We start from the raw sequence: 26,039 nt of genomic DNA, 5'->3' as shown, positions 1-26,039 counted from the left end.
TTTACATCTTTTGCACAAATTTGTAGTTGAAACTCTTTTGTGTTGTAAATGTTGATGTGTTGAAATGGAATGCTTTTGCTTGGTTTTGAACAAATATGGTCTTAGCTATGAAATTTGAATCCTCTAGTTTGCAAGGTGCTTCTGCTTACGGCCATTCCACCCTTAGAATGCCTGATCTCGTCTGATCTCAGAAGCTACCTAGGGTTGGGCCTGGTTAGTACTTGAATGGGAGACTGTCTGGGAATACCAGGTATTGTAAGCTTTTCCAATCCTGCAAACAATTAAAGCTTACATTTCCATGTTATTTACATCTTTTGCACAAATTTGTAGTTGAAACTCTTTTGTGTTGTAAATGTTGATGTGTTGAAATGGAATGCTTTGTGTTGTAAATGTTGATGTGTTGAAATGGAATGCTTTTGCTTGGTTTTGAACAAATATGGTCTTAGCTATGAAATTTGAATCCTCTAGTTTGCAAGGTGCTTCTGCTTACGGCCATTCCACCCGTAGAATCCCTGATCTCGTCTGATCTCAGAAGCTACCTAGGGTTGGGCCTGGTTAGTACTTGAATGGGAGACTGTCTGGGAATGTCAGGTGTTGTAAGCTTTTCCAATCCTGCAAACAATTAAAGCTTACATTTCCATGTTATTTACATCTTTTGCACAAATTTGTAGTTGAAACTCTTTTGTGTTGTAAATGTTGATGTGTTGAAATGGAATGCTTTTGCTTGGTTTTGAACAAATATGGTCTTAGCTATGAAATTTGAATCCTCTAGTTTGCAAGGTGCTTCTGCTTACGGCCATTCCACCCTTAGAATGCCTGATCTCGTCTGATCTCAGAAGCTACCTAGGGTTGGGCCTGGTTAGTACTTGAATGGGAGACTGTCTGGGAATACCAGGTGTTGTAAGCTTTTCCAATCCTGCAAACAATTAAAGCTTACATTTCCATGTTTTTTACATCTTTTGCACAAATTTGTAGTTGAAACTCTTTTGTGTTGTAAATGTTGATGTGTTGAAATGGAATGCTTTTGCTTGGTTTTGAACAAATATGGTCTTAGCTATGAAATTTGAATCCTCTAGTTTGCAAGGTGCTTCTGCTTACGGCCATTCCACCCTTAGAATGCCTGATCTCGTCTGATCTCAGAAGCTACCTAGGGTTGGGCCTGGTTAGTACTTGAATGGGAGACTGTCTGGGAATACCAGGTGTTGTAAGCTTTTCCAATCCTGCAAACAATTAAAGCTTACATTTCCATGTTATTTACATCTTTTGCACAAATTTGTAGTTGAAACTCTTTTGTGTTGTAAATGTTGATGTGTTGAAATGGAATGCTTTTGCTTGGTTTTGAACAAATATGGTCTTAGCTATGAAATTTGAATCCTCTAGGTTTGCAAGGTGCTTCTGCTTATGGCCATTCCACCCTTAGAATGCCTGATCTCGTCTGATCTCAGAAGCTACCTAGGGTTGGGCCTGGTTAGTACTTGAATGGGAGACTGTCTGGGAATATCAGGTGTTGTAAGCTTTTCCAATCCTGCAAACAATTAAAGCTTACATTTCCATGTTATTTACATCTTTTGCACAAATTTGTAGATGAAACTCTTTTGTGTTGTAAATGTTGATGTGTTGAAATGGAATTCTTTGTGTTGTAAATGTTGATGTGTTGAAATGGAATGCTTTTGCTTGGTTTTGAACAAATATGGTCTTAGCTATGAAATTTGAATCCTCTAGTTTGCAAGGTGCTTCTGCTTACGGCCATTCCACCCTTAGAATGCCTGATCTCGTCTGATCTCAGAAGCTACCTAGGGTTGGGCCTGGTTAGTACTTGAATGGGAGACTGTCTGGGAATACCAGGTGTTGTAAGCTTTTCCAATCCTGCAAACAATTAAAGCTTACATTTCCATGTTATTTACATCTTTTGCACAAATTTGTAGTTGAAACTCTTTTGTGTTGTAAATGTTGATGTGTTGAAATGGAATGCTTTTGCTTGGTTTTGAACAAATATGGTCTTAGCTATGAAATTTGAATCCTCTAGGTTTGCAAGGTGCTTTTGCCTACGGCCATTCCACCCTTAGAATGCCTGATCTCGTCTGGTCTCAGAAGCTACCTAGGGTTGGGCCTGGTTAGTACTTGAATGGGAGACTGTCTGGGAATACCAGGTGTTGTAAGCTTTTCCAATCCTGCAAACAATTAAAGCTTACCTTTCCATGTTATTTACATCTTTTGCACAAATTTGTAGTTGAAACTCTTTTGTGTTGTAAATGTTGATGTGTTGAAATGGAATGCTTTTGCTTGGTTTTGAACAAATATGGTCTTAGCTATGAAATTTGAATCCTCTAGTTTGCAAGGTGCTTCTGCTTACGGCCATTCCACCCTTAGAATGCCTGATCTCGTCTGATCTCAGAAGCTACCTAGGGTTGGGCCTGGTTAGTACTTGAATGGGAGACTGTCTGGGAATACCAGGTGTTGTAAGCTTTTCCAATCCTGCAAACAATTAAAGCTTACATTTCCATGTTATTTACATCTTTTGCACAAATTTGTAGTTGAAACTCTTTTGTGTTGTAAATGTTGATGTGTTGAAATGGAATGCTTTTGCTTGGTTTTGAACAAATATGGTCTTAGCTATGAAATTTGAATCCTCTAGTTTGCAAGGTGCTTCTGCTTACGGCCATTCCACCCTTAGAATGCCTGATCTCGTCTGATCTCAGAAGCTACCTAGGGTTGGGCCTGGTTAGTACTTGAATGGGAGACTGTCTGGGAATACCAGGTGTTGTAAGCTTTTCCAATCCTGCAAACAATTAAAGCTTACATTTCCATGTTATTTACATCTTTTGCACAAATTTGTAGTTGAAACTCTTTTGTGTTGTAAATGTTGATGTGTTGAAATGGAATGCTTTTGCTTGGTTTTGAACAAATATGGTCTTAGCTATGAAATTTGAATCCTCTAGTTTGCAAGGTGCTTCTGCTTACGGCCATTCCACCCTTAGAATGCCTGATCTCGTCTGATCTCAGAAGCTACCTAGGGTTGGGCCTGGTTAGTACTTGAATGGGAGACTGTCTGGGAATACCAGGTGTTGTAAGCTTTTCCAATCCTGCAAACAATTAAAGCTTACATTTCCATGTTATTTACATCTTTTGCACAAATTTGTAGTTGAAACTCTTTTGTGTTGTAAATGTTGATGTGTTGAAATGGAATGCTTTTGCTTGGTTTTGAACAAATATGGTCTTAGCTATGAAATTTGAATCCTCTAGTTTGCAAGGTGCTTCTGCTTACGGCCATTCCACCCTTAGAATGCCTGATCTCGTCTGATCTCAGAAGCTACCTAGGGTTGGGCCTGGTTAGTACTTGAATGGGAGACTGTCTGGGAATACCAGGTGTTGTAAGCTTTTCCAATCCTGCAAACAATTAAAGCTTACATTTCCATGTTATTTACATCTTTTGCACAAATTTGTAGTTGAAACTCTTTTGTGTTGTAAATGTTGATGTGTTGAAATGGAATGCTTTTGCTTGGTTTTGAACAAATATGGTCTTAGCTATGAAATTTGAATCCTCTAGTTTGCAAGGTGCTTCTGCTTACGGCCATTCCACCCTTAGAATGCCTGATCTCGTCTGATCTCAGAAGCTACCTAGGGTTGGGCCTGGTTAGTACTTGAATGGGAGACTGTCTGGGAATACCAGGTGTTGTAAGCTTTTCCAATCCTGCAAACAATTAAAGCTTACATTTCCATGTTTTTTACATCTTTTGCACAAATTTGTAGATGAAACTCTTTTGTGTTGTAAATGTTGATGTGTTGAAATGGAATTCTTTGTGTTGTAAATGTTGATGTGTTGAAATGGAATGCTTTTGCTTGGTTTTGAACAAATATGGTCTTAGCTATGAAATTTGAATCCTCTAGTTTGCAAGGTGCTTCTGCTTACGGCCATTCCACCCTTAGAATGCCTGATCTCGTCTGATCTCAGAAGCTACCTAGGGTTGGGCCTGGTTAGTACTTGAATGGGAGACTGTCTGGGAATACCAGGTGTTGTAAGCTTTTCCAATCCTGCAAACAATTAAAGCTTACATTTCCATGTTATTTACATCTTTTGCACAAATTTGTAGTTGAAACTCTTTTGTGTTGTAAATGTTGATGTGTTGAAATGGAATGCTTTTGCTTGGTTTTGAACAAATATGGTCTTAGCTATGAAATTTGAATTCTCTAGGTTTGCAAGGTGCTTTTGCCTACGGCCATTCCACCCTTAGAATGCCTGATCTCGTCTGGTCTCAGAAGCTACCTAGGGTTGGGCCTGGTTAGTACTTGAATGGGAGACTGTCTGGGAATACCAGGTGTTGTAAGCTTTTCCAATCCTGCAAACAATTAAAGCTTACCTTTCCATGTTATTTACATCTTTTGCACAAATTTGTAGTTGAAACTCTTTTGTGTTGTAAATGTTGATGTGTTGAAATGGAATGCTTTTGCTTGGTTTTGAACAAATATGGTCTTAGCTATGAAATTTGAATCCTCTAGTTTGCAAGGTGCTTCTGCTTACGGCCATTCCACCCTTAGAATGCCTGATCTCGTCTGATCTCAGAAGCTACCTAGGGTTGGGCCTGGTTAGTACTTGAATGGGAGACTGTCTGGGAATACCAGGTGTTGTAAGCTTTTCCAATCCTGCAAACAATTAAAGCTTACATTTCCATGTTATTTACATCTTTTGCACAAATTTGTAGTTGAAACTCTTTTGTGTTGTAAATGTTGATGTGTTGAAATGGAATGCTTTTGCTTGGTTTTGAACAAATATGGTCTTAGCTATGAAATTTGAATCCTCTAGTTTGCAAGGTGCTTCTGCTTACGGCCATTCCACCCTTAGAATTCCTGATCTCGTCTGATCTCAGAAGCTACCTAGTGTTGGGCCTGGTTAGTACTTGAATGGGAGACTGTCTGGGAATACCAGGTGTTGTAAGCTTTTCCAATCCTGAAAACAATTAAAGCTTACATTTCCATGTTATTTATATCTTTTGCACTTATTTGTAGTTGACACTCTTTTGTGTGGTAAATGTTGATGTGTTGAAATGGAATGCTGTGTTGTAAATGTTGATGTCTTGAAATGGAATGCTTTTACTTGGTTTCGAACAAATTTGGTCTTATCTATGAAATTTGAATCCTCTAGTTTGCAAGATGCTTCTGCTTACGGCCATTCCACCCTTAGAATGCCTGATCTCGTCTGATCTCAGAAGCTACCTAGGGTTGGGCACGGTTAGTACTTGAATGGGAGACTGTCTGGGAATACCAGGTGTTGTAAGCTTTTCCAATCCTGCAAACAATTAAAGCTTACATTTCCATGTTATTTACATCTTTTGCACAAATTTGTAGTTGAAACTCTTTTGTGTTGTAAATGTTGATGTGTTGAAATGGAATGCTTTTGCTTGGTTTTGAACAAATATGGTCTTAGCTATGAAATTTGAATCCTCTAGTTTGCAAGGTGCTTCTGCTTACGGCCATTCCACCCTTAGAATGCCTGATCTCGTCTGATCTCAGAAGCTACCTAGGTTTGGGCCTGGTTAGTACTTGAATGGGAGACTGTCTGGGAATACCAGGTGTTGTAAGCTTTTCCAATCCTGCAAACAATTAAAGCTTACATTTCCATGTTATTTACATCTTTTGCACAAATTTGTAGTTGAAACTCTTTTGTGTTGTAAATGTTGATGTGTTGAAATGGAATGCTTTTGCTTGGTTTTGAACAAATATGGTCTTAGCTATGAAATTTGAATCCTCTAGTTTGCAAGGTGCTTCTGCTTACGGCCATTCCACCCTTAGAATGCCTGATCTCGTCTGATCTCAGAAGCTACCTAGGGTTGGGCCTGGTTAGTACTTGAATGGGAGACTGTCTGGGAATACCAGGTGTTGTAAGCTTTTCCAATCCTGCAAACAATTAAAGCTTACATTTCCATGTTATTTACATCTTTTGCACAAATTTGTAGTTGAAACTCTTTTGTGTTGTAAATGTTGATGTGTTGAAATGGAATGCTTTTGCTTGGTTTTGAACAAATATGGTCTTAGCTATTAAATTTGAATCCTCTAGTTTGCAAGGTGCTTCTGCTTACGGCCATTCCACCCTTAGAATGCCTGATCTCGTCTGATCTCAGAAGCTACCTAGGGTTGGGCCTGGTTAGTACTTGAATGGGAGACTGTCTGGGAATATCAGGTGTTGTAAGCTTTTCCAATCCTGCAAACAATTAAAGCTTACATTTCCATGTTATTTACATCTTTTGCACAAATTTGTAGTTGAAACTCTTTTGTGTTGTAAATGTTGATGTGTTGAAATGGAATGCTTTTGCTTGGTTTTGAACAAATATGGTCTTAGCTATGAAATTTGAATCCTCTAGTTTGCAAGGTGCTTCTGCTTACGGCCATTCCACCCTTAGAATGCCTGATCTCGTCTGATCTCAGAAGCTACCTAGGGTTGGGCCTGGTTAGTACTTGAATGGGAGACTGTCTGGGAATACCAGGTGTTGTAAGCTTTTCCAATCCTGCAAACAATTAAAGCTTACATTTCCATGTTATTTACATCTTTTGCACAAATTTGTAGTTGAAACTCTTTTGTGTTGTAAATGTTGATGTGTTGAAATGGAATGCTTTTGCTTGGTTTTGAACAAATATGGTCTTAGCTATGAAATTTGAATCCTCTAGTTTGCAAGGTGCTACTGCTTACGGCCATTCCACCCTTAGAATGCCTGATCTCGTCTGATCTCAGAAGCTACCTAGGGTTGGGCCTGGTTAGTATTTGAATGGGAGACTGTCTGGGAATACCAGGTGTTGTAAGCTTTTCCAATCCTGCAAACAATTAAAGCTTACATTTCCATGTTATTTACATCTTTTGCACAAATTTGTAGTTGAAACTCTTTTGTGTTGTAAATGTTGATGTGTTGAAATGGAATGCTTTTGCTTGGTTTTGAACAAATATGGTCTTAGCTATGAAATTTGAATCCTCTAGTTTGCAAGGTGCTTCTGCTTACGGCCATTCCACCCTTAGAATGCCTGATCTCGTCTGATCTCAGAAGCTACCTAGGGTTGGGCCTGGTTAGTACTTGAATGGGAGACTGTCTGGGAATACCAGGTGTTGTAAGCTTTTCCAATCCTGCAAACAATTAAAGCTTACATTTCCATGTTATTTACATCTTTTGCACAAATTTGTAGTTGAAACTCTTTTGTGTTGTAAATGTTGATGTGTTGAAATGGAATGCTTTTGCTTGGTTTTGAACAAATATGGTCTTAGCTATGAAATTTGAATCCTCTAGTTTGCAAGGTGCTTCTGCTTACGGCCATTCCACCCTTAGAATGCCTGATCTCGTCTGATCTCAGAAGCTACCTAGGGTTGGGCCTGGTTAGTACTTGAATGGGAGACTGTCTGGGAATACCAGGTGTTGTAAGCTTTTCCAATCCTGCAAACAATTAAAGCTTACATTTCCATGTTATTTACATCTTTTGCACAAATTTGTAGTTGAAACTCTTTTGTGTTGTAAATGTTGATGTGTTGAAATGGAATGCTTTTGCTTGGTTTTGAACAAATATGGTCTTAGCTATGAAATTTGAATCCTCTAGGTTTGCAAGGTGCTTCTGCTTATGGCCATTCCACCCTTAGAATGCCTGATCTCGTCTGATCTCAGAAGCTACCTAGGGTTGGGCCTGGTTAGTACTTGAATGGGAGACTGTCTGGGAATATCAGGTGTTGTAAGCTTTTCCAATCCTGCAAACAATTAAAGCTTACATTTCCATGTTATTTACATCTTTTGCACAAATTTGTAGATGAAACTCTTTTGTGTTGTAAATGTTGATGTGTTGAAATGGAATTCTTTGTGTTGTAAATGTTGATGTGTTGAAATGGAATGCTTTTGCTTGGTTTTGAACAAATATGGTCTTAGCTATGAAATTTGAATCCTCTAGTTTGCAAGGTGCTTCTGCTTACGGCCATTCCACCCTTAGAATGCCTGATCTCGTCTGATCTCAGAAGCTACCTAGGGTTGGGCCTGGTTAGTACTTGAATGGGAGACTGTCTGGGAATACCAGGTGTTGTAAGCTTTTCCAATCCTGCAAACAATTAAAGCTTACATTTCCATGTTATTTACATCTTTTGCACAAATTTGTAGTTGAAACTCTTTTGTGTTGTAAATGTTGATGTGTTGAAATGGAATGCTTTTGCTTGGTTTTGAACAAATATGGTCTTAGCTATGAAATTTGAATCCTCTAGGTTTGCAAGGTGCTTTTGCCTACGGCCATTCCACCCTTAGAATGCCTGATCTCGTCTGGTCTCAGAAGCTACCTAGGGTTGGGCCTGGTTAGTACTTGAATGGGAGACTGTCTGGGAATACCAGGTGTTGTAAGCTTTTCCAATCCTGCAAACAATTAAAGCTTACCTTTCCATGTTATTTACATCTTTTGCACAAATTTGTAGTTGAAACTCTTTTGTGTTGTAAATGTTGATGTGTTGAAATGGAATGCTTTTGCTTGGTTTTGAACAAATATGGTCTTAGCTATGAAATTTGAATCCTCTAGTTTGCAAGGTGCTTCTGCTTACGGCCATTCCACCCTTAGAATGCCTGATCTCGTCTGATCTCAGAAGCTACCTAGGGTTGGGCCTGGTTAGTACTTGAATGGGAGACTGTCTGGGAATACCAGGTGTTGTAAGCTTTTCCAATCCTGCAAACAATTAAAGCTTACATTTCCATGTTATTTACATCTTTTGCACAAATTTGTAGTTGAAACTCTTTTGTGTTGTAAATGTTGATGTGTTGAAATGGAATGCTTTTGCTTGGTTTTGAACAAATATGGTCTTAGCTATGAAATTTGAATCCTCTAGTTTGCAAGGTGCTTCTGCTTACGGCCATTCCACCCTTAGAATGCCTGATCTCGTCTGATCTCAGAAGCTACCTAGGGTTGGGCCTGGTTAGTACTTGAATGGGAGACTGTCTGGGAATACCAGGTGTTGTAAGCTTTTCCAATCCTGCAAACAATTAAAGCTTACATTTCCATGTTATTTACATCTTTTGCACAAATTTGTAGTTGAAACTCTTTTGTGTTGTAAATGTTGATGTGTTGAAATGGAATGCTTTTGCTTGGTTTTGAACAAATATGGTCTTAGCTATGAAATTTGAATCCTCTAGTTTGCAAGGTGCTTCTGCTTACGGCCATTCCACCCTTAGAATGCCTGATCTCGTCTGATCTCAGAAGCTACCTAGGGTTGGGCCTGGTTAGTACTTGAATGGGAGACTGTCTGGGAATACCAGGTGTTGTAAGCTTTTCCAATCCTGCAAACAATTAAAGCTTACATTTCCATGTTATTTACATCTTTTGCACAAATTTGTAGTTGAAACTCTTTTGTGTTGTAAATGTTGATGTGTTGAAATGGAATGCTTTTGCTTGGTTTTGAACAAATATGGTCTTAGCTATGAAATTTGAATCCTCTAGTTTGCAAGGTGCTTCTGCTTACGGCCATTCCACCCTTAGAATGCCTGATCTCGTCTGATCTCAGAAGCTACCTAGGGTTGGGCCTGGTTAGTACTTGAATGGGAGACTGTCTGGGAATACCAGGTGTTGTAAGCTTTTCCAATCCTGCAAACAATTAAAGCTTACATTTCCATGTTATTTACATCTTTTGCACAAATTTGTAGTTGAAACTCTTTTGTGTTGTAAATGTTGATGTGTTGAAATGGAATGCTTTTGCTTGGTTTTGAACAAATATGGTCTTAGCTATGAAATTTGAATCCTCTAGTTTGCAAGGTGCTTCTGCTTACGGCCATTCCACCCTTAGAATGCCTGATCTCGTCTGATCTCAGAAGCTACCTAGGGTTGGGCCTGGTTAGTACTTGAATGGGAGACTGTCTGGGAATACCAGGTGTTGTAAGCTTTTCCAATCCTGCAAACAATTAAAGCTTACATTTCCATGTTTTTTACATCTTTTGCACAAATTTGTAGATGAAACTCTTTTGTGTTGTAAATGTTGATGTGTTGAAATGGAATTCTTTGTGTTGTAAATGTTGATGTGTTGAAATGGAATGCTTTTGCTTGGTTTTGAACAAATATGGTCTTAGCTATGAAATTTGAATCCTCTAGTTTGCAAGGTGCTTCTGCTTACGGCCATTCCACCCTTAGAATGCCTGATCTCGTCTGATCTCAGAAGCTACCTAGGGTTGGGCCTGGTTAGTACTTGAATGGGAGACTGTCTGGGAATACCAGGTGTTGTAAGCTTTTCCAATCCTGCAAACAATTAAAGCTTACATTTCCATGTTATTTACATCTTTTGCACAAATTTGTAGTTGAAACTCTTTTGTGTTGTAAATGTTGATGTGTTGAAATGGAATGCTTTTGCTTGGTTTTGAACAAATATGGTCTTAGCTATGAAATTTGAATTCTCTAGGTTTGCAAGGTGCTTTTGCCTACGGCCATTCCACCCTTAGAATGCCTGATCTCGTCTGGTCTCAGAAGCTACCTAGGGTTGGGCCTGGTTAGTACTTGAATGGGAGACTGTCTGGGAATACCAGGTGTTGTAAGCTTTTCCAATCCTGCAAACAATTAAAGCTTACCTTTCCATGTTATTTACATCTTTTGCACAAATTTGTAGTTGAAACTCTTTTGTGTTGTAAATGTTGATGTGTTGAAATGGAATGCTTTTGCTTGGTTTTGAACAAATATGGTCTTAGCTATGAAATTTGAATCCTCTAGTTTGCAAGGTGCTTCTGCTTACGGCCATTCCACCCTTAGAATGCCTGATCTCGTCTGATCTCAGAAGCTACCTAGGGTTGGGCCTGGTTAGTACTTGAATGGGAGACTGTCTGGGAATACCAGGTGTTGTAAGCTTTTCCAATCCTGCAAACAATTAAAGCTTACATTTCCATGTTATTTACATCTTTTGCACAAATTTGTAGTTGAAACTCTTTTGTGTTGTAAATGTTGATGTGTTGAAATGGAATGCTTTTGCTTGGTTTTGAACAAATATGGTCTTAGCTATGAAATTTGAATCCTCTAGTTTGCAAGGTGCTTCTGCTTACGGCCATTCCACCCTTAGAATTCCTGATCTCGTCTGATCTCAGAAGCTACCTAGTGTTGGGCCTGGTTAGTACTTGAATGGGAGACTGTCTGGGAATACCAGGTGTTGTAAGCTTTTCCAATCCTGAAAACAATTAAAGCTTACATTTCCATGTTATTTATATCTTTTGCACTTATTTGTAGTTGACACTCTTTTGTGTGGTAAATGTTGATGTGTTGAAATGGAATGCTGTGTTGTAAATGTTGATGTCTTGAAATGGAATGCTTTTACTTGGTTTCGAACAAATTTGGTCTTATCTATGAAATTTGAATCCTCTAGTTTGCAAGATGCTTCTGCTTACGGCCATTCCACCCTTAGAATGCCTGATCTCGTCTGATCTCAGAAGCTACCTAGGGTTGGGCACGGTTAGTACTTGAATGGGAGACTGTCTGGGAATACCAGGTGTTGTAAGCTTTTCCAATCCTGCAAACAATTAAAGCTTACATTTCCATGTTATTTACATCTTTTGCACAAATTTGTAGTTGAAACTCTTTTGTGTTGTAAATGTTGATGTGTTGAAATGGAATGCTTTTGCTTGGTTTTGAACAAATATGGTCTTAGCTATGAAATTTGAATCCTCTAGTTTGCAAGGTGCTTCTGCTTACGGCCATTCCACCCTTAGAATGCCTGATCTCGTCTGATCTCAGAAGCTACCTAGGTTTGGGCCTGGTTAGTACTTGAATGGGAGACTGTCTGGGAATACCAGGTGTTGTAAGCTTTTCCAATCCTGCAAACAATTAAAGCTTACATTTCCATGTTATTTACATCTTTTGCACAAATTTGTAGTTGAAACTCTTTTGTGTTGTAAATGTTGATGTGTTGAAATGGAATGCTTTTGCTTGGTTTTGAACAAATATGGTCTTAGCTATGAAATTTGAATCCTCTAGTTTGCAAGGTGCTTCTGCTTACGGCCATTCCACCCTTAGAATGCCTGATCTCGTCTGATCTCAGAAGCTACCTAGGGTTGGGCCTGGTTAGTACTTGAATGGGAGACTGTCTGGGAATACCAGGTGTTGTAAGCTTTTCCAATCCTGCAAACAATTAAAGCTTACATTTCCATGTTATTTACATCTTTTGCACAAATTTGTAGTTGAAACTCTTTTGTGTTGTAAATGTTGATGTGTTGAAATGGAATGCTTTTGCTTGGTTTTGAACAAATATGGTCTTAGCTATTAAATTTGAATCCTCTAGTTTGCAAGGTGCTTCTGCTTACGGCCATTCCACCCTTAGAATGCCTGATCTCGTCTGATCTCAGAAGCTACCTAGGGTTGGGCCTGGTTAGTACTTGAATGGGAGACTGTCTGGGAATATCAGGTGTTGTAAGCTTTTCCAATCCTGCAAACAATTAAAGCTTACATTTCCATGTTATTTACATCTTTTGCACAAATTTGTAGTTGAAACTCTTTTGTGTTGTAAATGTTGATGTGTTGAAATGGAATGCTTTTGCTTGGTTTTGAACAAATATGGTCTTAGCTATGAAATTTGAATCCTCTAGTTTGCAAGGTGCTTCTGCTTACGGCCATTCCACCCTTAGAATGCCTGATCTCGTCTGATCTCAGAAGCTACCTAGGGTTGGGCCTGGTTAGTACTTGAATGGGAGACTGTCTGGGAATACCAGGTGTTGTAAGCTTTTCCAATCCTGCAAACAATTAAAGCTTACATTTCCATGTTATTTACATCTTTTGCACAAATTTGTAGTTGAAACTCTTTTGTGTTGTAAATGTTGATGTGTTGAAATGGAATGCTTTTGCTTGGTTTTGAACAAATATGGTCTTAGCTATGAAATTTGAATCCTCTAGTTTGCAAGGTGCTACTGCTTACGGCCATTCCACCCTTAGAATGCCTGATCTCGTCTGATCTCAGAAGCTACCTAGGGTTGGGCCTGGTTAGTATTTGAATGGGAGACTGTCTGGGAATACCAGGTGTTGTAAGCTTTTCCAATCCTGCAAACAATTAAAGCTTACATTTCCATGTTATTTACATCTTTTGCACAAATTTGTAGTTGAAACTCTTTTGTGTTGTAAATGTTGATGTGTTGAAATGGAATGCTTTTGCTTGGTTTTGAACAAATATGGTCTTAGCTATGAAATTTGAATCCTCTAGTTTGCAAGGTGCTTCTGCTTACGGCCATTCCACCCTTAGAATGCCTGATCTCGTCTGATCTCAGAAGCTACCTAGGGTTGGGCCTGGTTAGTACTTGAATGGGAGACTGTCTGGGAATACCAGGTGTTGTAAGCTTTTCCAATCCTGCAAACAATTAAAGCTTACATTTCCATGTTATTTACATCTTTTGCACAAATTTGTAGTTGAAACTCTTTTGTGTTGTAAATGTTGATGTGTTGAAATGGAATGCTTTTGCTTGGTTTTGAACAAATATGGTCTTAGCTATGAAATTTGAATCCTCTAGTTTGCAAGGTGCTTCTGCTTACGGCCATTCCACCCTTAGAATGCCTGATCTCGTCTGATCTCAGAAGCTACCTAGGGTTGGGCCTGGTTAGTACTTGAATGGGAGACTGTCTGGGAATACCAGGTGTTGTAAGCTTTTCCAATCCTGCAAACAATTAAAGCTTACATTTCCATGTTATTTACATCTTTTGCACAAATTTGTAGTTGAAACTCTTTTGTGTTGTAAATGTTGATGTGTTGAAATGGAATGCTTTTGCTTGGTTTTGAACAAATATGGTCTTAGCTATGAAATTTGAATCCTCTAGTTTGCAAGGTGCTTCTGCTTACGGCCATTCCACCCTTAGAATGCCTGATCTCGTCTGATCTCAGAAGCTACCTAGGGTTGGGCCTGGTTAGTACTTGAATGGGAGACTGTCTGGGAATACCAGGTGTTGTAAGCTTTTCCAATCCTGCAAACAATTAAAGCTTACATTTCCATGTTATTTACATCTTTTGCACAAATTTGTAGATGAAACTCTTTTGTGTTGTAAATGTTGATGTGTTGAAATGGAATGCTTTGTGTTGTAAATGTTGATGTGTTGAAATGGAATGCTTTTGCTTGGTTTTGAACAAATATGGTCTTAGCTGTGAAATTTGAATCCTCTAGTTTGCAAGGTGCTTCTGCTTACGGCCATTCCACCCTTAGAATGCCTGATCTCGTCTGATCTCAGAAGCTACCTAGGGTTGGGCCTGGTTAGTACTTGAATGCGAGACTGTCTGGGAATATCAGGTGTTGTAAGCTTTTCCAATCCTGCAAACAATTAAAGCTTACATTTCCATGTTATTTACATCTTTTGCACAAATTTGTAGTTGAAACTCTTTTGTGTTGTAAATGTTGATGTGTTGAAATGGAATGCTTTTGCTTGGTTTTGAACAAATATGGTCTTAGCTATGAAATTTGAATCCTCTAGTTTGCAAGGTGCTTCTGCTTACGGCCATTCCACCCTTAGAATGCCTGATCTCGTCTGATCTCAGAAGCTACCTAGGGTTGGGCCTGGTTAGTACTTGAATGGGAGACTGTCTGGGAATACCAGGTGTTGTAAGCTTTTCCAATCCTGCAAACAATTAAAGCTTACATTTCCATGTTATTTACATCTTTTGCACAAATTTGTAGTTGAAACTCTTTTGTGTTGTAAATGTTGATGTGTTGAAATGGAATGCTTTTGCTTGTGTAATGGGTGAAAACGCGGGTGGTGGAGGAGCTAGCAGAGGAACTACACTTAATCCTGGCTTCCCTCGAGGCACACACACAGGACACACTCCATGCGGGGTAGAAGACGGGTTTAATAGTACATAAGCGCCAACGCATCTCCCCATTACTGTCCAGATAGCTTAGAGTAGGTACATCAGACCGGAGGCCATGCTACAGCTAGCTCACCGTCTTCATAGAGAGGCACTACTCTGGCGCACATGCGCAGTAGTACAATACACGTAAAACCACCGTTACAGATTCCCCCCCAACAAAAAAAAGGCTGACCCCAGCCAACAAGCTATAAAAAGGTCAACACATTAGCGGCCATACCTGGCATTTCAGTTGGGCATAGTGCATATATAAGAAAAGGAATAAAAGATACATCCATATAAAACAAAATACAAAGGCACATATGCATATTAAACAATTCTTTTCAAGACCCGCTTTTTCTCTTTTATATAAACACTAGCTTAAACACAGAACCTTCCAACAATAAACATTTATCTTTTCCCCTTGTTTTTTTTTATTTTCTTACACTTTCAATATAAAAACAATGAACAGTTCATTCTCCCCCTTTTTTTTTTTTTTTTTTTTTTTTTTTTTACAACTCATTTACATTTCTTTTGTTTGTGTACAGTATAGACATAAAACGTGCTCTTCAAATCACCGAAACAGGTCTGTAAAACTTTTACAAAAACAAAACATTTGCACTTAACCAGCGCTACCTAGGTTTCAAACCTGGTTCAGTCTCTCAGTATGATAGCTATTTGTCCATCTATTAGAACTCCAGTCAGTGGTAACTCTAGGATGAACTCTAGGCCTGAGATTGTACGTGTTAGTTTGTGGAAAGTCAGATGGGTCACCTAAGTGTGTAGGACTGTCAGCAGCACTACTGTCAGGGCCTTGGCCTGTAGTAAAGTCAATGTCTGCCTCAAGCATAGGAGCAGTGTCTGCCCTACTCCTCAAATCATAATTTGAAGCAAGTGGGACGTCAGTGTCACCGTCAAACATGTCAGCTAAGGGCTGTGACAAGTCAACAAGGCCAGACTCAGGACTGATTATTTGACTTTCGAGCGTAGGCTCCTCTCCTACAGCCTCGTCAGGTGCTGAACACTCGTCCTCTGAGCTGCTATCACCATCCAGATTCCCATTTGGCATATCAGGACTCTCATCGACTGCACTGTAAGACCCGTGCTGTCTGGAACGGCTTGGGCTGCGCCGCCGTTTATTCTGTGACTCTGCTGTGGTCCACGTGTGGAAAGGCTGGAGGTTAGCAACGTGTACAACACCCACATCTGTGCCATCCGTATTGGCTAGACGGTAGTTGACCTCAGACAGCTTTTGGACAACGCGGTAAGGTCCAGCATAAACGCATGCTAGCTTTGCAGTCAAGTTTGCCACAGCGTCAGAGCGGGGATGAGTCTTAAGGCGGACCAGATCTCCAAGCTGATAGGTGACAGGTCGACGTTTCAAGTCATAATAGTGCTTTTTACGTTTGTGACTAGTCTGAAGTGCTGCTCGAGCATGATCATGAGTCTCTTGCATAGACTGTTCAAGGGTTTGTGGCGGGGTCAAGAAAGGGTCGTCTGTCCCATCAGTGGACGGTTGGGTCAGTAAGTCTACCGAGGTGGCAAGTTCTCTCCCATAGAGCATTTTCGCTGGGCTGAAACCCGTACTTTCGTGAGGGGCTGTTCTGAGTGCAAAGCAAATTTGTGGGATATACTTGTCCCAGGTGTTATGTTTATCCCCGACATATGCACGAATCGCTGTTTTGAGGGTGCGAATCACTCTCTCTGTCGCATTCGTCTGGGGGTGGTAAGCTGTGGTAAGACGATGCTCAGAACCCACAATTTTCAGCATTTGATTGAAAAGCTCACTCATGAACGGTGTACCCCTGTCTGAAATCAGGTACTTTGGGGCCCCGTGGCGGGCAAACACCTCACTCTGAAACTTGCTTGCGGCGACTTGTGCTGTGGCCTCTCTGACTGCGCACACTTCTATCCACTTGCTGAAGTAGTCAACAAAGACTAGAATATAAGCATTTCCAGATGCTGTGCGGGGTAACGGTCCCACAAAGTCAACACCAGCGACTTCCCACGGCTCACTGGCATGGATAGGCACTAGCAGACCAGCAGGTTTCTTTTGGCTAGGTTTGGTAAGTTGGCACACTGCGCAAGAGAGCACATATGTCTTTACATCTTTCCTCATCTTTGGCCAGAAGAAACGCAGGCGCATTCTAGCGAGGGTCTTTGTGATGCCTAGATGACCAGCGGTTGGGTGATCATGGAAATAACTCAGCAGGGAACCTCTAATGGATTCCGGTGCATAAAGTTTTAGCTCCTTCAGAGGGTGTAAGCTACAGCTAAATCTGCTTTCTCTGTAATACAGGAGTCCTTCATGCACAGTGAACTTGGTCTCCCAGTCCTCCTCGGACTCAATACACTGGGAATTCTCCAACTTTTGCAAAATAGTCAACAAGGCTGGGTCGTCATGCTGAAGACGCCGTAAGTGCTCTTTGTCGGTCAGTTCCACCATGGGCTGGGCACGGAGGTCTAAACCTGCTATGACCGCATGCTCTGGAAGAAGGTCAGTGGGGCCCTGGTCTGACTGCACAGGGTTCCTTGACAACGCATCTGGCACCTGATTTCGTGCACCAGGCTTGTGAATGATTCGGATGTCAAAATCCTGAAGCCTCAGGCACCATCTTGCAAGTCGTCCTGACGGGTTTGGCTGAGACATGAGCCACTTCAAGCTGCTGTGGTCTGTATAGACCGTAACTGGAAGGCCTTCGATATAAGGTCTAAAATGCTCTAGAGCCCAAATCACCCCTAGACACTCTTTCTCGGTTGTTGAGTAGGGTATTTCAGATTTGTGCAGGGTGCGACTGGCGTATGCCACCACCACCTCTTTTCCGTTCTCGTCCTGCTGCATAAGCGCTGCACCAAGTCCCAAGTCACATGCATCTGTGTGCAGGTAGAAAGTGCACTCAAAATCAGGAAAACGTAATATGGGTGCTGAGGTGAGGCGTTCTTTCAAGAAGTCCATTGCCTGCTGGCAGCATTCATCCCATAGAAACAGAGAGTCTTGTCGGGTCAGGGCGAACAGGGGTTCAGCTTGCTTAGCATATCCACTTATGAACCGTCTGTAATAGCTAGTCAGACCTAAAAACTGTCTTACTTGTCGCACATCAGTTGGCACTGGAAATTCTGTCACTGCTTTTACCTTGTCATGGTCAGGGAGGATTCCCTCAGGAGAGACTCTGTACCCCAGGAACTTAAGTTCATCCAAACAGAACTGACACTTGCCCAGCTTCAGCGATAGTCCGGCAGACTCGAGCCTCGTGAACACTTCTCTCAGGTCGCAGAGATGTTGGTCGAAAGTTGGTGACGCGATCACTACATCATCAAGGTAGACTGCACAGCACTTGTACACAAGTCCTGCCAAGACTGTGTTCATAAGTCTTTGAAACGTGGCAGGTGAGTTACAAAGGCCAAACGGTAAAACTTCAAAACGGAATAGGCCACAGTGGGAGGCAAATGCAGTTTTCGGCCTTGAACTTTCTTCGACCCCAACCTGCCAGTATCCTCGTGCTAAATCAATAGTGGAGATGAACTTTCCCCGTGCTAGGAAGTCTAACGATTCATCGACTCTTGGAAGTGGGTAGCGATCTTTGATGGTCACCTGATTCAGTCCTCTGTAATCGACACAAAACCTTGGTTCTCCAGAGGCTTTTGGCACAATGACAACTGGCGCTGCCCATGGACCTGAAGCTGGTTCGATTATGTCTTCTTCCAACATTTTTTGTATTTGCTCTTCGATAAGTTTCTTTTTCAGAGGAGAGGTGCGGTAGGGGGGGAGGTTAATCGGCCTGGCATCCCCAGTCTCGATACGATGCTCTGCCAGCGTGGTGTGACCAAGGCGGCCAGCAAACAGACCCTGAAAGTCCCCCAAAAGTTCCTGCAATTTCTCCTTCTGGTCACAGTTCAATGAAGATTGTCCTACCTTCACAGATATGGAACTGGCTTCCTCTTGTGGGCAGGAAAGTTCAGGACCCTCCAATGTACACACTGTTTCCTCAAGTATGGGTGCGTCAGCCAATACGCCCCCGTCTTGGTCTGCCTGGGTACCGATAGACACTGTTCTACTTGGTATGTGTATGGTGATGGATGCACGGAGCATAAAGTCCATTCCCAGAATGACTGGAGAAGCCATCTGGCTAAGAATCACAAATCGGTGAAAGAAACGTTGACCCTGGAACCATATCGGTAGCCAGGTGACACCAATCGGGTCACAGTGCGCTGAATCAGCCAGTCGTAAGGGAGGAGCCGTCCATGGCGTGCACTTGATCTTTCCGTTTGGATCTTTCTCTACATATGCTGCTTGTATGGCAGAAAGTGAAGCTCCGGTGTCTAAGGTTGCTGTCACAACATGGTTCTTAAGCTTCAATGTGACACAGAATGGGGTATTCCAGAACACAGTGGACGTGGTGTCCTCAATGTGTCCCAGAAAGGTGACACCAGGGGAATCAGAGTGAGGCTTAGCTAATTCCTGGGGGGGAGGGGTGCTTCGTCGATACGACCTCCCCCCTAGCAAGTTTCCCTGAGGCTGTCGCTGTTTCCTTGCTTGGCCCTTGTCTGCACGCGACATGCCTGATGGGCCATGATATCGTGACATTGGGGACTCATCACCGGTTCTCTCTGACATAGCGCCTGACCCGCTTCCGTCCTCCTGGGGATCCAAAGAATTGCACTGTGGGCAAGTACGTGCAGTGAAACCAGGCAAGGAACACCCGTAGCAGAAGACAGATTTAGCTGGCTTAGGGAGAGGAGGCGGTGGTCTATTGCGATCACGGTGACCAAGGGCTGCTTGCAGTTCATGGGCTCGTAGCAATAGGTCTGCGACAGACGGAACAGGTGTGCCATAAAGAGCAACAGCATACTTCTCTAAAGCATGTTTGCAGATAATCTCAACTTGCTCATGTTCAGGTGGTGGATTCTTGAGCTTAGCGAAGTCACACAGCATGTGTGCAACAAAAGTGGGCAGGGGCTCGTCAGGAGCTTGCATGTGGTCCAGGATGTTTCTCCAAATTCTTTCCTGGTTATCGAATGGCAAGAAAGCCTTTTGAAAAAGCTCAGAGAACTGGGACCAGTTGCGAAGATGAGGTTTGAGCACCTGAAACCAGCGACCAGGCTCACCTCTTAGAAATCTCGGCAATTCTGACAGGACTTGGGCATCTGACAGCCCAACATCATGCTTGTAAGAGTCCGCAGCACGAAGCCATTCTTCTGGGGAAACACTTCCTGAATTACTAAATACAGGAGGTTCGAGCTTAGATTGTTGCAACAGAGACGTCAGAACCCTTGATGTGCCGCTGAGAATAGATGAATCGGACAACAGATGACCACCTGAGCAGCTGACACTGCAGGAAGGAGCATTTGGCTTTGTTCCAGACAAGAACGCACTATTTGAGCATGGGTCAAGTCTGAGTCCTGTAGCCCCCGAAACAGGGCATGTCTCTGGCTTTGGGTGACGAGAAGTTCTGTGAACCTCGGGTGCTCTGTGAGCATAAACTTGACCATCTACTGGTTGGCTAAGACTAGTGTGGTTGTTGTGATGGGGCGTGGATGCACAAAGTGGGTCAGAAAATGTGACTACATGACAAGGAGCATAGGGCTCAGGTTCTTTCTTCCACTGCTTAAGAAATTCAGTCTGCATGTGCCAGGAACTACTCAAACAGTCCCTAAGGACCCCCATTTCCTGTCTCAATAGGCACATTTGGACCTGCATATCACTAGAGTGTGGTTGTGGACTAAAGTCACGTGGTTCGCAGTCACTATCGCTGTCAGACATTTTGTGAAGAAAATGTACCATAAAAAAATTTGTCACCAAAAAAAAAAAAAAAATACTGTTTTTAACCAGCAGCGCTGAACATGCAGACAGTCCGTAGTTACACACACACCACGAGCTGAGGGTTCAGTGAGCGAGCGAAAAACACCTGAGTGAACAGTCCTCCGTTAAATCGGGGAGAAAGCAGGTAGCAGTGAGGATAAAATGAGAGAAAAACAAAGTCCCACGAGATAAATCAGTTTCCCGCGCGCGGCAGCTAAGGAAGCCGGCGGGCGAATACACAGGCAGTCAGCACAGTCAATTCAACAGGTCCAGCGAGCAAAAGTTTCGCGGCAGCTACTCATAATGTCCCAAAAATACGATCCTTGTTCCAAAAAATCCTCTCGAAAAAGTGTAAAGCACGCAAAAAGTGTCCGTTGTTAACGAATACAGTCCATCAGCGCGGATATAAACACGGCCGGGCAGCGTTAGCATTAGCCTAGCCGGCTAACAGTCTCCAGCATTAACAGCGATCCACGGTGGAGAGACAAAAAGTGGAAAAAACGGGTGCACTCACCGAATAAACTCCAAAATATGAGCACAGTCCCACACTCGGTCCGAAAACTCCACACAGTGAACTCGAAATTAACAGTCAGTGTCCAGTTAGCTTGATGAGTTAGCATCCGGAGCTAACTAGCTTCATCCGAGAGCCGGAGGGAAAAAAAGTTCGGGCGCCACTTGTAATGGGTGAAAACGCGGGTGGTGGAGGAGCTAGCAGAGGAACTACACTTAATCCTGGCTTCCCTCGAGGCACACACACAGGACACACTCCATGCGGGGTAGAAGACGGGTTTAATAGTACATAAGCGCCAACGCATCTCCCCATTACTGTCCAGATAGCTTAGAGTAGGTACATCAGACCGGAGGCCATGCTACAGCTAGCTCACCGTCTTCATAGAGAGGCACTACTCTGGCGCACATGCGCAGTAGTACAATACACGTAAAACCACCGTTACACTTGGTTTTGAACAAATATGGTCTTAGCTATGAAATTTGAATCCTCTAGGTTTGCAAGGTGCTTTTGCCTACGGCCATTCCAACCTTAGAATGCCTGATCTCGTCTGATCTCAGAAGCTACCTAGGGTTGGGCCTGGTTAGTACTTGAATGGGAGACTGTCTGGGAATACCAGGTGTTGTAAGCTTTTCCAATCCTGCAAACAATTAAAGCTTACATTTCCATGTTATTTACATCTTTTGCACAAATTTGTAGTTGAAACTCTTTTGTGTTGTAAATGTTGATGTGTTGAAATGGAATGCTTTTGCTTGGTTTTGAACAAATATGGTCTTAGCTATGAAATTTGAATCCTCTAGTTTGCAAGGTGCTTCTGCTTAAGGCCATTCCACCCTTAGAATGCCTGATCTCGTCTGATCTCAGAAGCTACCTAGGGTTGGGCCTGGTTAGTAGTTGAATGGGAGACTGTCTGGGAATATCAGGTGTTGTAAGCTTTTCCAATCCTGCAAACAATTAAAGCTTACATTTCCATGTTATTTACATCTTTTGCACAAATTTGTAGTTGAAACTCTTTTGTGTTGTAAATGTTGATGTGTTGAAATGGAATGCTTTGTGTTGTAAATGTTGATGTGTTGAAATGGAATGCTTTTGCTTGGTTTTGAACAAATATGGTCTTAGCTATGAATTTTGAATCCTCTAGTTTGGAAGGTGCTTCTGCTTGCGGCCATTCCACCCTTAGAATGCCTGATCTCGTCTGATCTCAGAAGCTACCTAGGGTTGGGCCTGGTTAGTACTTGAATGGGAGACTGTCTGGGAATACCAGGTGTTGTAAGCTTTTCCAATCCTGCAAACAATTAAAGCTTACATTTCCATGTTATTTACATCTTTTGCACAAATTTGTAGATGAAACTCTTTTGTGTTGTAAATGTTGATGTGTTGAAATGGAATGCTTTGTGTTGTAAATGTTGATGTGTTGAAATGGAATGCTTTTGCTTGGTTTTGAACAAATATGGTCTTAGCTATGAAATTTGAATCCTCTAGTTTGCAAGGTGCTTCTGCTTACGGCCATTCCACCCTTAGAATGCCTGATCTCGTCTGATCTCAGAAGCTACCTAGGGTTGGGCCTGGTTAGTACTTGAATGGGAGACTGTCTGGGAATACCAGGTGTTGTAAGCTTTTCCAATCCTGCAAACAATTAAAGCTTACATTTCCATGTTATTTACATCTTTTGCACAAATTTGTAGTTGAAACTCTTTTGTGTTGTAAATGTTGATGTGTTGAAATGGAATGCTTTTGCTTGGTTTTGAACAAATATGGTCTTAGCTATGAAATTTGAATCCTCTAGGATTGCAAGGTGCTTCTGCTTACGGCCATTCCACCCTTAGAATGCCTGATCTCGTCTGATCTCAGAAGCTACCTAGGGTTGGGCCTGGTTAGTACTTGAATGGGAGACTGTCTGGGAATACCAGGTGTTGTAAGCTTTTCCAATCCTGCAAACAATTAAAGCTTACATTTCCATGTTATTTACATCTTTTGCACAAATTTGTAGTTGAAACTCTTTTGTGTTGTAAATGTTGATGTGTTGAAATGGAATGCTTTTGCTTGGTTTTGAACAAATATGGTCTTAGCTATGAAATTTGAATCCTCTAGTTTGCAAGGTGCTTCTGCTTACGGCCATTCCACCCTTAGAATACCTGATCTCGTCTGATCTCAGAAGCTACCTAGGGTTGGGCCTGGTTAGTACTTGAATGGGAGACTGTCTGGGAATACCAGGTGTTGTAAGCTTTTCCAATCCTGCAAACAATTAAAGCTTACATTTCCATGTTTTTTACATCTTTTGCACAAATTTGTAGTTGAAACTCTTTTGTGTTGTAAATGTTGATGTGTTGAAATGGAATGTTTTTGCTTGGTTTTGAACAAATATGGTCTTAGCTATGAAATTTGAATCCTCTAGTTTGCAAGGTGCTTCTGCTTACGGCCATTCCACCCTTAGAATGCCTGATCTCGTCTGATCTCAGAAGCTACCTAGAGTTGGGCCTGGTTAGTACTTGAATGGGAGACTGTCTGGGAATACCAGGTGTTGTAAGCTTTTCCAATCCTGCAAACAATTAAAGCTTACATTTCCATGTTATTTACATCTTTTGCACAAATTTGTAGTTGAAACTCTTTTGTGTTGTAAATGTTGATGTGTTGAAATGGAATGCTTTGTGTTGTAAATGTTGATGTGTTGAAATGGAATGCTTTTGCTTGGTTTTGAACAAATATGGTCTTAGCTATGAATTTTGAATCCTCTAGTTTGGAAGGTGCTTCTGCTTACGGCCATTCCACCCTTAGAATGCCTGATCTCGTCTGATCTCAGAAGCTACCTAGGGTTGGGCACGGTTAGTACTTGAATGGGAGACTGTCTGGGAATACCAGGTGTTGTAAGCTTTTCCAATCCTGCAAACAATTAAAGCTTACATTTCCATGTTATTTACATCTTTTGCACAAATTTGTAGTTGAAACTCTTTTGTGTTATAAATGTTGATGTGGGTTGGGTCTGGTTAGTACTTGAATGGGAGACTGTCTGGGAATACCAGGTGTTGTAAGCTTTTCCAATCCTGCAAACAATTAAAGCTTACATTTCCATGTTATTTAAATCTTTTGCACAAATTTGTAGTTGAAACTCTTTTGTGTTGTAAATGTTGATTTGTTGAAATGGAATGCTTTTGCTTGGTTTTGAACAAATATGGTCTTAGCTATGAAATTTGAATCCTCTAGTTTGCTAGGTGTTTCTGCTTACGGCCATTCCACACTCAGAATGCCTGATCTCGTCTGATCTCAGAAAATACTTAGGGTTGGGCCTGGTTAGTACTTGAATGGGAGACTGTCTGGGAAAACCAGGTGTTGTAAGCTTTTCCAATCCTGCAAACAATTAAAGCTTACATTTCCATGTTATTTACATCTTTTGCACAAATTTGTAGTTGAAACTCTTTTGTGTTATAAATGTTGATGTGGGTTGGGTCTGGTTAGTACTTGAATGGGAGACTGTCTGGGAATACCAGGTGTTGTAAGCTTTTCCAATCCTGCAAACAATTAAAGCTTACATTTCCATGTTATTTACATCTTTTGCACAAATTTGTAGTTGAAACTCTTTTGTGTTATAAATGTTGATGTGGGTTGGGTCTGGTTAGTACTTGAATGGGAGACTGTCTGGGAATACCAGGTGTTGTAAGCTTTTCCAATCCTGCAAACAAGTAAAGCTTACATTTCCATGTTATTTACATCTTTTGCACTTATTTGTAGTTGACACTCTTTTGTGTGGTAAATGTTGATGTGTTGAAATGGAATGCTTTTGCTTGGTTTTGAACAAATATGGTCTTAACTATGAAATTTGAATCCTCTAGTTTGAAAGGTGCTTCTGCTTACGGCCATTCCACCCTTAGAATGCCTGATCTCGTCTGATCTCAGAAACTACCTAGGGTTGGGCCTGGTTAGTACTTGAATGGGAGACTGTCTGGGAATACCAGGTGTTGTAAGCTTTTCCAATCCAGCAAACAATTAAAGCTTACATTTCCATGTTATTTACATCTTTTGCACAAATTTGTAGTTGAAACTCTTTTGTGTTGTAAATGTTGATGTGTTGAAATGGAATGCTTTTGCTTGGTTTTGAACAAATATGGTCTTAGCTATGAAATTTGAATCCTCTAGTTTGCTAAGAGTTTCTGCTTACGGCCATTCCACCCTTAGAATACCTGATCTCGTCTGATCTCAGAAGCTACCTAGGGTTGGGCCTGGTTAGTACTTGAATGGGAGACTGTCTGGGAATACCAGGTGTTGTAAGCTTTTCCAATCCTGCAAACAATTAAAGCTTACATTTCCATGTTATTTACATCTTTTGCACAAATTTGTAGTTGAAACTCTTTTGTGTTGTAAATGTTGATGTGTTGAAATGGAATGCTTTGTGTTGTAAATGTTGATGTGTTGAAATGGAATGCTTTTGCTTGGTTTTCAACAAATATGGTCTTAGCTATGAAATTTGAATCCTCTAGTTTGCAAGGTATTTCTGCTTACGACCATTCCACCCTTAGAATGCCTGATCTCGTCTGATCTCAGAAGCTACCTAGGGTTGGGCCTGGTTAGTACTTGAATGGGAGACTGTCTGGGAATATCAGGTGTTGTAAGCTTTTCCAATCCTGCAAACAATTAAAGCTTACATTTCCATGTTATTTACATATTTTGCACAAATTTGTAGTTGAAACTCTTTTGTGTTGTAAATGTTGATGTGTTGAAATGGAATGCTTTTGCTTGGTTTTGAACAAATATGGTCTTAGCTATGAAATTTGAATCCTCTAGTTTGCAAGGTCCTTCTGCTTACGGCCATTCCACCCTTAGAATGCCTGATCTCGTCTGATCTCAGAAACTACCTAGGGTTGGGCCTGGTTAGTACTTGAATGGGAGACTGTCTGGGAATACAAGGTGTTGTAAGCTTTTCCAATCCTGCAAACAATTAAAGCTTACATTTCCATGTT

At 41.3% G+C, this 26,039-nt stretch overlaps 60 pseudogenes; all 60 read left to right on the top strand.

Moving 5' to 3' along the window:
• The first annotated feature begins 143 nt into the window (after nucleotides 1-143).
• On the top strand, nucleotides 144-262 carry LOC140571374 (5S ribosomal RNA; annotated as a pseudogene).
• Nucleotides 263-484: 222 nt separating this feature from the next.
• Nucleotides 485-603, top strand: LOC140566821 (5S ribosomal RNA; annotated as a pseudogene).
• A 185-nt stretch (nucleotides 604-788) lies between these two features.
• Nucleotides 789-907, top strand: LOC140569174 (5S ribosomal RNA; annotated as a pseudogene).
• A 185-nt stretch (nucleotides 908-1,092) lies between these two features.
• LOC140569173 (5S ribosomal RNA) lies at nucleotides 1,093-1,211 on the top strand (annotated as a pseudogene).
• A 186-nt stretch (nucleotides 1,212-1,397) lies between these two features.
• On the top strand, nucleotides 1,398-1,516 carry LOC140571697 (5S ribosomal RNA; annotated as a pseudogene).
• Nucleotides 1,517-1,738: 222 nt separating this feature from the next.
• LOC140569172 (5S ribosomal RNA) lies at nucleotides 1,739-1,857 on the top strand (annotated as a pseudogene).
• Nucleotides 1,858-2,043: 186 nt separating this feature from the next.
• LOC140573365 (5S ribosomal RNA) lies at nucleotides 2,044-2,162 on the top strand (annotated as a pseudogene).
• A 185-nt stretch (nucleotides 2,163-2,347) lies between these two features.
• LOC140569171 (5S ribosomal RNA) lies at nucleotides 2,348-2,466 on the top strand (annotated as a pseudogene).
• A 185-nt stretch (nucleotides 2,467-2,651) lies between these two features.
• Nucleotides 2,652-2,770, top strand: LOC140569170 (5S ribosomal RNA; annotated as a pseudogene).
• A 185-nt stretch (nucleotides 2,771-2,955) lies between these two features.
• Nucleotides 2,956-3,074, top strand: LOC140569168 (5S ribosomal RNA; annotated as a pseudogene).
• A 185-nt stretch (nucleotides 3,075-3,259) lies between these two features.
• Nucleotides 3,260-3,378, top strand: LOC140569167 (5S ribosomal RNA; annotated as a pseudogene).
• Nucleotides 3,379-3,563: 185 nt separating this feature from the next.
• LOC140569166 (5S ribosomal RNA) lies at nucleotides 3,564-3,682 on the top strand (annotated as a pseudogene).
• A 222-nt stretch (nucleotides 3,683-3,904) lies between these two features.
• Nucleotides 3,905-4,023, top strand: LOC140569165 (5S ribosomal RNA; annotated as a pseudogene).
• A 186-nt stretch (nucleotides 4,024-4,209) lies between these two features.
• Nucleotides 4,210-4,328, top strand: LOC140573364 (5S ribosomal RNA; annotated as a pseudogene).
• Nucleotides 4,329-4,513: 185 nt separating this feature from the next.
• LOC140569164 (5S ribosomal RNA) lies at nucleotides 4,514-4,632 on the top strand (annotated as a pseudogene).
• Nucleotides 4,633-4,817: 185 nt separating this feature from the next.
• Nucleotides 4,818-4,936, top strand: LOC140572363 (5S ribosomal RNA; annotated as a pseudogene).
• Nucleotides 4,937-5,156: 220 nt separating this feature from the next.
• On the top strand, nucleotides 5,157-5,275 carry LOC140572878 (5S ribosomal RNA; annotated as a pseudogene).
• Nucleotides 5,276-5,460: 185 nt separating this feature from the next.
• LOC140572466 (5S ribosomal RNA) lies at nucleotides 5,461-5,579 on the top strand (annotated as a pseudogene).
• A 185-nt stretch (nucleotides 5,580-5,764) lies between these two features.
• LOC140569162 (5S ribosomal RNA) lies at nucleotides 5,765-5,883 on the top strand (annotated as a pseudogene).
• Nucleotides 5,884-6,068: 185 nt separating this feature from the next.
• LOC140570680 (5S ribosomal RNA) lies at nucleotides 6,069-6,187 on the top strand (annotated as a pseudogene).
• A 185-nt stretch (nucleotides 6,188-6,372) lies between these two features.
• LOC140569161 (5S ribosomal RNA) lies at nucleotides 6,373-6,491 on the top strand (annotated as a pseudogene).
• A 185-nt stretch (nucleotides 6,492-6,676) lies between these two features.
• Nucleotides 6,677-6,795, top strand: LOC140571682 (5S ribosomal RNA; annotated as a pseudogene).
• Nucleotides 6,796-6,980: 185 nt separating this feature from the next.
• LOC140569159 (5S ribosomal RNA) lies at nucleotides 6,981-7,099 on the top strand (annotated as a pseudogene).
• A 185-nt stretch (nucleotides 7,100-7,284) lies between these two features.
• On the top strand, nucleotides 7,285-7,403 carry LOC140569158 (5S ribosomal RNA; annotated as a pseudogene).
• A 186-nt stretch (nucleotides 7,404-7,589) lies between these two features.
• On the top strand, nucleotides 7,590-7,708 carry LOC140571696 (5S ribosomal RNA; annotated as a pseudogene).
• A 222-nt stretch (nucleotides 7,709-7,930) lies between these two features.
• Nucleotides 7,931-8,049, top strand: LOC140569157 (5S ribosomal RNA; annotated as a pseudogene).
• Nucleotides 8,050-8,235: 186 nt separating this feature from the next.
• On the top strand, nucleotides 8,236-8,354 carry LOC140573363 (5S ribosomal RNA; annotated as a pseudogene).
• A 185-nt stretch (nucleotides 8,355-8,539) lies between these two features.
• On the top strand, nucleotides 8,540-8,658 carry LOC140569155 (5S ribosomal RNA; annotated as a pseudogene).
• A 185-nt stretch (nucleotides 8,659-8,843) lies between these two features.
• LOC140569154 (5S ribosomal RNA) lies at nucleotides 8,844-8,962 on the top strand (annotated as a pseudogene).
• A 185-nt stretch (nucleotides 8,963-9,147) lies between these two features.
• LOC140569153 (5S ribosomal RNA) lies at nucleotides 9,148-9,266 on the top strand (annotated as a pseudogene).
• Nucleotides 9,267-9,451: 185 nt separating this feature from the next.
• On the top strand, nucleotides 9,452-9,570 carry LOC140569152 (5S ribosomal RNA; annotated as a pseudogene).
• A 185-nt stretch (nucleotides 9,571-9,755) lies between these two features.
• Nucleotides 9,756-9,874, top strand: LOC140569151 (5S ribosomal RNA; annotated as a pseudogene).
• Nucleotides 9,875-10,096: 222 nt separating this feature from the next.
• On the top strand, nucleotides 10,097-10,215 carry LOC140569150 (5S ribosomal RNA; annotated as a pseudogene).
• A 186-nt stretch (nucleotides 10,216-10,401) lies between these two features.
• On the top strand, nucleotides 10,402-10,520 carry LOC140573362 (5S ribosomal RNA; annotated as a pseudogene).
• Nucleotides 10,521-10,705: 185 nt separating this feature from the next.
• LOC140569149 (5S ribosomal RNA) lies at nucleotides 10,706-10,824 on the top strand (annotated as a pseudogene).
• A 185-nt stretch (nucleotides 10,825-11,009) lies between these two features.
• LOC140572362 (5S ribosomal RNA) lies at nucleotides 11,010-11,128 on the top strand (annotated as a pseudogene).
• A 220-nt stretch (nucleotides 11,129-11,348) lies between these two features.
• LOC140572877 (5S ribosomal RNA) lies at nucleotides 11,349-11,467 on the top strand (annotated as a pseudogene).
• A 185-nt stretch (nucleotides 11,468-11,652) lies between these two features.
• On the top strand, nucleotides 11,653-11,771 carry LOC140572465 (5S ribosomal RNA; annotated as a pseudogene).
• A 185-nt stretch (nucleotides 11,772-11,956) lies between these two features.
• LOC140569148 (5S ribosomal RNA) lies at nucleotides 11,957-12,075 on the top strand (annotated as a pseudogene).
• A 185-nt stretch (nucleotides 12,076-12,260) lies between these two features.
• Nucleotides 12,261-12,379, top strand: LOC140570679 (5S ribosomal RNA; annotated as a pseudogene).
• Nucleotides 12,380-12,564: 185 nt separating this feature from the next.
• On the top strand, nucleotides 12,565-12,683 carry LOC140569147 (5S ribosomal RNA; annotated as a pseudogene).
• Nucleotides 12,684-12,868: 185 nt separating this feature from the next.
• LOC140571680 (5S ribosomal RNA) lies at nucleotides 12,869-12,987 on the top strand (annotated as a pseudogene).
• Nucleotides 12,988-13,172: 185 nt separating this feature from the next.
• LOC140569146 (5S ribosomal RNA) lies at nucleotides 13,173-13,291 on the top strand (annotated as a pseudogene).
• A 185-nt stretch (nucleotides 13,292-13,476) lies between these two features.
• LOC140569144 (5S ribosomal RNA) lies at nucleotides 13,477-13,595 on the top strand (annotated as a pseudogene).
• A 185-nt stretch (nucleotides 13,596-13,780) lies between these two features.
• LOC140569143 (5S ribosomal RNA) lies at nucleotides 13,781-13,899 on the top strand (annotated as a pseudogene).
• Nucleotides 13,900-14,121: 222 nt separating this feature from the next.
• On the top strand, nucleotides 14,122-14,240 carry LOC140566732 (5S ribosomal RNA; annotated as a pseudogene).
• A 185-nt stretch (nucleotides 14,241-14,425) lies between these two features.
• LOC140569142 (5S ribosomal RNA) lies at nucleotides 14,426-14,544 on the top strand (annotated as a pseudogene).
• Nucleotides 14,545-21,599: 7,055 nt separating this feature from the next.
• Nucleotides 21,600-21,718, top strand: LOC140566579 (5S ribosomal RNA; annotated as a pseudogene).
• A 185-nt stretch (nucleotides 21,719-21,903) lies between these two features.
• Nucleotides 21,904-22,022, top strand: LOC140567396 (5S ribosomal RNA; annotated as a pseudogene).
• A 222-nt stretch (nucleotides 22,023-22,244) lies between these two features.
• On the top strand, nucleotides 22,245-22,363 carry LOC140570924 (5S ribosomal RNA; annotated as a pseudogene).
• Nucleotides 22,364-22,585: 222 nt separating this feature from the next.
• LOC140569141 (5S ribosomal RNA) lies at nucleotides 22,586-22,704 on the top strand (annotated as a pseudogene).
• Nucleotides 22,705-22,890: 186 nt separating this feature from the next.
• LOC140569140 (5S ribosomal RNA) lies at nucleotides 22,891-23,009 on the top strand (annotated as a pseudogene).
• Nucleotides 23,010-23,194: 185 nt separating this feature from the next.
• LOC140571934 (5S ribosomal RNA) lies at nucleotides 23,195-23,313 on the top strand (annotated as a pseudogene).
• A 185-nt stretch (nucleotides 23,314-23,498) lies between these two features.
• Nucleotides 23,499-23,617, top strand: LOC140572035 (5S ribosomal RNA; annotated as a pseudogene).
• Nucleotides 23,618-23,839: 222 nt separating this feature from the next.
• Nucleotides 23,840-23,958, top strand: LOC140572876 (5S ribosomal RNA; annotated as a pseudogene).
• A 346-nt stretch (nucleotides 23,959-24,304) lies between these two features.
• LOC140573041 (5S ribosomal RNA) lies at nucleotides 24,305-24,423 on the top strand (annotated as a pseudogene).
• A 507-nt stretch (nucleotides 24,424-24,930) lies between these two features.
• On the top strand, nucleotides 24,931-25,049 carry LOC140566668 (5S ribosomal RNA; annotated as a pseudogene).
• A 185-nt stretch (nucleotides 25,050-25,234) lies between these two features.
• Nucleotides 25,235-25,353, top strand: LOC140571922 (5S ribosomal RNA; annotated as a pseudogene).
• Nucleotides 25,354-25,575: 222 nt separating this feature from the next.
• LOC140569886 (5S ribosomal RNA) lies at nucleotides 25,576-25,694 on the top strand (annotated as a pseudogene).
• Nucleotides 25,695-25,879: 185 nt separating this feature from the next.
• LOC140572951 (5S ribosomal RNA) lies at nucleotides 25,880-25,998 on the top strand (annotated as a pseudogene).
• Nucleotides 25,999-26,039: the final 41 nt, after the last annotated feature.

This window comes from Salminus brasiliensis, chromosome 11, assembly GCF_030463535.1.
Source record: "Salminus brasiliensis chromosome 11, fSalBra1.hap2, whole genome shotgun sequence".
Lineage (NCBI taxonomy): Eukaryota > Metazoa > Chordata > Actinopteri > Characiformes > Bryconidae > Salminus > Salminus brasiliensis.
Note: the sequence above shows the minus strand (reverse complement) of the source record. Positions and strands in the feature narration are given on the sequence as shown.